The sequence below is a fragment of the Pezoporus occidentalis genome, unplaced genomic scaffold (assembly GCF_034315485.1).
Source record: "Pezoporus occidentalis ecotype Australia unplaced genomic scaffold, CSIRO_AGI_Poc_V1 ctg7, whole genome shotgun sequence".
NCBI classification, from domain to species: Eukaryota; Metazoa; Chordata; class Aves; order Psittaciformes; family Psittacidae; genus Pezoporus; species Pezoporus occidentalis.
In genome coordinates, this window is record NW_026916052.1 from 434590 (window position 1) to 440589 (window position 6000).

Genomic DNA, 6000 nt, shown 5'->3' on the forward strand with positions numbered 1-6000 from the left:
ATAGGTGCTAAGAAGTGAAAGTCATGACGGAACACTACTACTTGGGATGTGATGGGCATTAGAAATACAATGAATCAGTTTTCAAGAACATTGCTTTCCAGACCCTCTGTTTGTTCTCCAAGTATGTTTGTGCTTACAGCTCACAACCTGGCCTTTACAAACCTTCAAAAAGCTTTCCAGAGAGCAAACAGAGAGCAGAGTCCACAGCTGCAGCCTAAAACCAGCTCAGTACATTATATGGCTTCACCTCCCCCAGTGCTGCTGCTCTGGCCACTGCACAGAAAAATGGTCAGCAAGCTAGAGACCTAATGTCTAAGACACTACTGACAAAAAGCTTTAATATTAATAAGTTCGGGAAAGCAGCTGAAGGGGACAGAGATTTCCCTTAGGAATCAGAAGGCCACGAAATGATGAATTTATCTCTACCAATTTTGCATCTGTGACAAGAGGGATTTGATTACAAAGCTCCAAGAGGAACCAATTGAAAAAGGAGCTTATCTCTCCCTGAGAAAACCCTTGGACTTCAAAGCACGTTTTCATTCCAAAAAACAGACTAAAAAGGAAATATCTTGGAAACTTCCACAAAAAGAGGGAACAATTTTGTTCCAATGTTATTAAAGACTACTTGAACCCCTCTATAGTTTTGGTTTTGATACAGAATTTTAGAAGTCAGAGCACTGTCCAAACATCCAGAGGAATTTAACACATTTACATGGGAAGTCACCAGCTGCAGGTGCTTTTCTTGAGTCCTGAAACTAATGGCATTGCAAAGTACTAAAGAGAAACTTTGGGCTCTCTCTCTTCTGTAACAGGAATAGAAATTCACAGGAGGCTAACTCCCATTAAGACTAACTCCATTAGTTGCAGTCATTCTACAGCTGGCTGAAAAAAACCAACCCTGAAACCAGCAGTAAAAACCACAAACCAAACAACAAAAACCAACAACCAAAAAGAAACCACCACACCACAAACCCCAGAACATTAGCTCTTGAAGATTTTTGGAGCAATTATGTATTTTTGAGAGGTTAGAAGTACTGTGGGAACTTCATAATGGCTTGAAACGTTAAGTTACACCTTACATAATCGGGCACTAAGTACAGCTCTGTAGCAGCTACTTTAGTATAGTCACAGTGCTACAGTATGGAACAGCATTTAAATCTTGTCAGAATGCAGCCCTGTTGTGCTCAAAATGTGCTCAACACTCTCGGCTCCCTAGGGAAAAACGCTTCCACCCGCTCTGTGTGTGTCAAGGCAGAAATTACTTTTCAGTGAAAATCTCTTTGTTTGAGGGTTGTTGCTGTGCAAAGAATGATAGCCTTTTTTCATGCAAGGAGGGCCCCCACCTGCCCCAGACACTGATAGATACTGGGTGTAGGGCAAGGCATCATACGGCCTACGCCTAGTGTAGCAAAACAATATTCAAAACTAACACCTTGCCTCAAACCTCCAGTCACCTAGATGGGTAGGTTAATTAAAAGATCAGCCACCTCTCAAATTTCCCTATGCCTAGGTACAAAACTGATGCTTGCAGTAGCTGGCTCTGAAGGCCAAGAGGTGGTCCTCCCTGCTGCAAACCTCAGATTTAGCACATGCAGTCATCCCAGCAGCCACAGGCAGGAGAGCAGCAGCTGTAGCTGCAAGAACCTATAATCTATGGAAAAGCGACTGCAGCCATGTACTCCTAGCTTAAACTTTAGTCCCACACATCTTTGCTTTTATGCAGAGATAGTGGTCTTCATGCCTATTTCCCAACAGCAGTTTCTATCATTATTTTCCTTTAAGAAGTTCAGGTCACTAAAGGCAGTGTGGACAATAAAACATACAATAATCTCTTAAACAATTTAAGACAAGTGATGGATGGCTGATGAACCCAGAGGCAGATGAACTCAGTACCCTGGTTTCCTTCTGTATAACTGTCAAATAGATCTGGAGAAGCGCAGTGTTCCTCTGGTGGTGGGCTGCATCTCTAACAGGATAAACTTCAGCTTGCTAATTGGCACATAGCATAAATCGGCTGCCTGTGTGTGCCCACAGGTCCTGGATGACAGACTGAATGAAGCAAACTTCTGCTTAATTGCCCAAAGAGACTTGGACCAAAATCCTTAATCACAGTTTTAACGACAGGACAAGGATCCTGCTATCGTTGTCAGCTCACCAGTTGCGCTGGCTTTTACCAACAAGTACTGGAGGTGGCTCTTGGCTTGATTTCTGTGGTGTGATACCTAGGCCATGCTTACATCTAAACAGACCTTGCTATTAAGGAGGGGAAAGAGGACAAGCCAGGAATACAACACACACAGAGGAAAGGAAACCCCATAATGTTTTTGTGAGGTTTCAGAAAAACCTTTCTGTCCAGTGGAAGTGGTGGGAGGGAAGCCACCACAGGACAGGCAGGAGCAAAGCCGTCAGTCTCCTGCTTCTGGGGAGCAAGACACAGATACAGGCTCTGCTAAATGCAGAAGCAGAAATGGCCTTTTAGTGGATCAGCAGATGAATGGCTGCAGCTAAGGCTTGCAGCTAAACCACCTCAGTACTTTGTCCCAACTGTGTGCCTGCACACCCAGCAGATGGATGGACACTCCAGCCATGTCTTTTAGGGTTTATTCCCTAACTTACTTTCTTCCCTCTCACTAATACATTTCTGGGGAAAAGACTTAAAGCCCACTGGCTTTGTATCCTGCAATGAAGTTTGGCTGTCTTGTTTGAAGAATGGTGTTAGCAACTGGGGAAAAATAAGCTTCATGACATTCCCTTGGATCTACAGCACTTCAGAGGATATGGCAGTGATGCCAGACACAATGCCTGAAAACACACACCTGTTCTCACACTCCTGCTCTCCCCTTTTCACTGACAGCAGACTATGGAACAACCTATGTATTTGTTTACCAGTACCAACGTTATCATACTCAGAAGCTACTGTGAAACACTTGTTTTTAAGGAACATTTTGCTTTACATCAGGCTGGCCTCAGTCAGAAAGGTAACCTACTCCCCAGTGCCTATAACCAGCAGCAAATCTTACAAACTGTCGTGGTTTAAGTCCAGTCAGCAACATAGCCGCTCGCTCACTACCCCCCTTCCTTGCCCCTGCTCCCGGAGGGACGGGGAGGAGAATCGAAAGAATGTAACTCCCATGGGTTGAGATAAGAACAGTCCAGTAACTAAGGTATAACACAAATCACTGCTGCTACCACCAATAACAATAATGATAAGGGTTAAGTAACAAGGGAAGAGAATACAACTGCTCACCACCTGCCGACCAATACCCAGCCCGACCCGAGCAGTGACCTAGCCCTTCTGGGTAACTGCCCCCAGTTTACATACTGGGCATGGCGTGCTGTGGTATGGAATACCCCTTTGGCCAGTTTGGGTCTGGTGTCCTGTCTCTGCTTCCTCTCAACTTCCCCTCCTCCCTGGCAGAGCAAGAAGCTCACAAAGTCCTTGGTCAGAGGAAACACTACTGAACAGCAACTAAAAACGTCGGTGTTATCAGCTCTGTTCCCAGGCCAAAAGTCAGAAAACACAGCACTGCACCAGCTACTAGGAAGGAGAAAAATGACTGCTACTGCTGAACCCAGGACACAAACACAACCTACACACACACACATTCAGTATGGCCATTCTTCCCCCAGACAGAGAATCTCTTCTCAAGAGAGAGGGTCTCAAGACATTACTAATGACTAATGCATCTTTATTCTCTATCACAATACTCAAGTCAATGCTAGTACAAACAATGACAAAATGGACCCTTTTAACCACCATTTTGGAATTTATTTTTCCATACATCACAAAAGATAACTCCTGGACACTTTTTTGTCTTTCAGGAAGACAGATTGTGACAAACTAGAGTACTTTTGTATAATACATAACTGCAAGTTGATTAATCAGTTGTAATATTGATTAATGGATATCTCCTGGCATCTCTGGGATGACAAGAAAATAGACTTCACCTTCTTTAGTGTAAGTTTATAGATAAGAACAGATGTCATGCATAAACCTCACTGATAAGGATAAACTAATCAGAAAGGAGACAAATGACCAAGCTTTCTCCAAGTCTATTTCTTCTTAGCACCCTGGGATTATGACATCCAAGTCAAACAAAAGATGTCAGCTAATGACCCTTTTCAGACATCCACTTCTTTCCCTTTTAGGTACAATAAAGGTTTATATTCATCAGAAAAAGAACTAAAACCATCATGCATGCCTTCCTAGAAGTGACCACAAGTCATTTTTGAAACCGAGAAACTGCTAACAGTTGAGCATCTCCTCTGATAGAGCAAGGTTATTCACTGCAGTATACTAAAAAGCAAGGCCAGGTGAATCATATGAACACAGGAACAGATGAGACAGTGAGCACAAATCTAGTTTAGGATGGCTTTTGTACACCCTTCCCCCACAAATATTGTCAGTGTTTCCACAGGAAAAAAATCTAAAACAAACCAGATGCTTAAAAATGTAGGGGTTTTTAAGTCCCTCGTACCATGAAGGTAGACTGACATCTCTTGATTTCTCCACTTTTTAAACATTTGCATTTCAAAGAATAAGCTAGAGAGAAAGAACAGAGTCCACAGTAGAATCAGTTTAACTAAAACAATTGCTGAATATTCATTTCCTCCTCCTCTCTCCACAGAAAGCTTGGTAGTGCTATAACTGCTGTGTGATGTACATGCTGAAGATCGGAGCACTGTTGAGCTCTAAATCTGTGCTTGTTAGCAGAATTACAATTCAATATTTGCATTGCAACAACACCTAAGCAATCCCACTGAGATTCATTCTCCTACACAAAGTACAAACACATTCACATGACCCCAAAACGGCTGGATGGTTGCCAATCCCACCTCGCAGAAGCTCACATGATTTAAAGGCTTAGTCTACAACAGTGTTTTTTGCCAGGACTTGTACATCTGCCCCTAGCACGAGGCCCTGAACGAGGGAAGGTGAGATGAGCAGAAACCAGAGCTTTGATGTGTGTTTTACCATTGTGCTCACACACAGACTCTGCCGTTGGTTCTCTGCAGGCATCAGCTGAAGCCAGCACAGTTCAACATGGAGCATGTGTGGATGCAGGCATCAGCCTCATCCTCTTGTATCCTCGTACAAGAGGATACAAGCGCTGTCACTTCAGCTGGAGCACGCCATCTCCCTGTGCACCATAAGTGAACCAGCAATTGCTAATGCTTCTTTCAGTCTTCCATTCCCTGTCCTACCTTTCTCTCTAGAAATTATACCTTCTTAACATCTGAGTTTATAGCAGTTTTAAAGAGGCAAAACAGTTCTGTAATTTCATATCAGAAGAAATAATTCACACTTAGAAAGGCAGAATAAATGAATAAATTACCTTATCCTTTGATGAGATGTCCAGCTCAGGAAAAGAGGATATTGCTTGATGCTCCACAAGCAAGCGCAGCACTTTTCATCTCTTACGGTGTTGTAACAGAACCCCTAGTGATTAAAAAAGCCATGGACACGGTATACATTTACACATACTGACACACAGCTTTGTGTGCATGAATAAACACATGACTGTGGGCGTCCACACAAACACACAGACCCCCTTAAGAACTTTTATACTCAGAGGATTGAATTTAGGCTTTGAGAGCCTAAAGCAAACAGCAGGAAAAAACAAGCCACAGAAAGCCCTCAGCAGAACACTGAGGGAGCTGCTCAGCTGCCCTCACACCTTCCCCTGGGATACATGGAAGGATGAAACTCCTGCAACTCAGAAAATTCCACCAGCTTCAGTAAAGCACAGAAAACCCAGGGACTTCTTGAGGTCCACAGTCCCTAGGCCTCATGAGATACAAGAACCCCAAGTCACAGCCCAGCAAGACTGGCACGTATGCCTTGACTCGCAAACTGAACACGGCACACCCTGAACAACATGATCATCAGCTGTGCCAACCCTACCCACCACCCACAAATCCAAAAGCCATTAAGCCCAACCTTGTTTCAATTAGACTAACTGATTACTACTTCGCAGCACCTTCCCCTCATCTGGGCCC

The 6000-nt window shown here is 43.6% G+C and overlaps 1 long non-coding RNA gene across 1 annotated transcript in view; it reads right to left on the reverse strand.

Moving 5' to 3' along the window:
- LOC134175592 (uncharacterized) overlaps positions 1 to 5442 on the reverse strand; it is a 63176-nt gene extending 57734 nt beyond the window's left edge. The window contains exon 1 of the long non-coding RNA XR_009969060.1: positions 5337 to 5442. This is a non-coding gene — a long non-coding RNA (uncharacterized LOC134175592). The remainder of the gene's footprint in view (positions 1 to 5336) is intronic.
- Between the last annotated feature and the right edge of the window lie 558 nt (positions 5443 to 6000).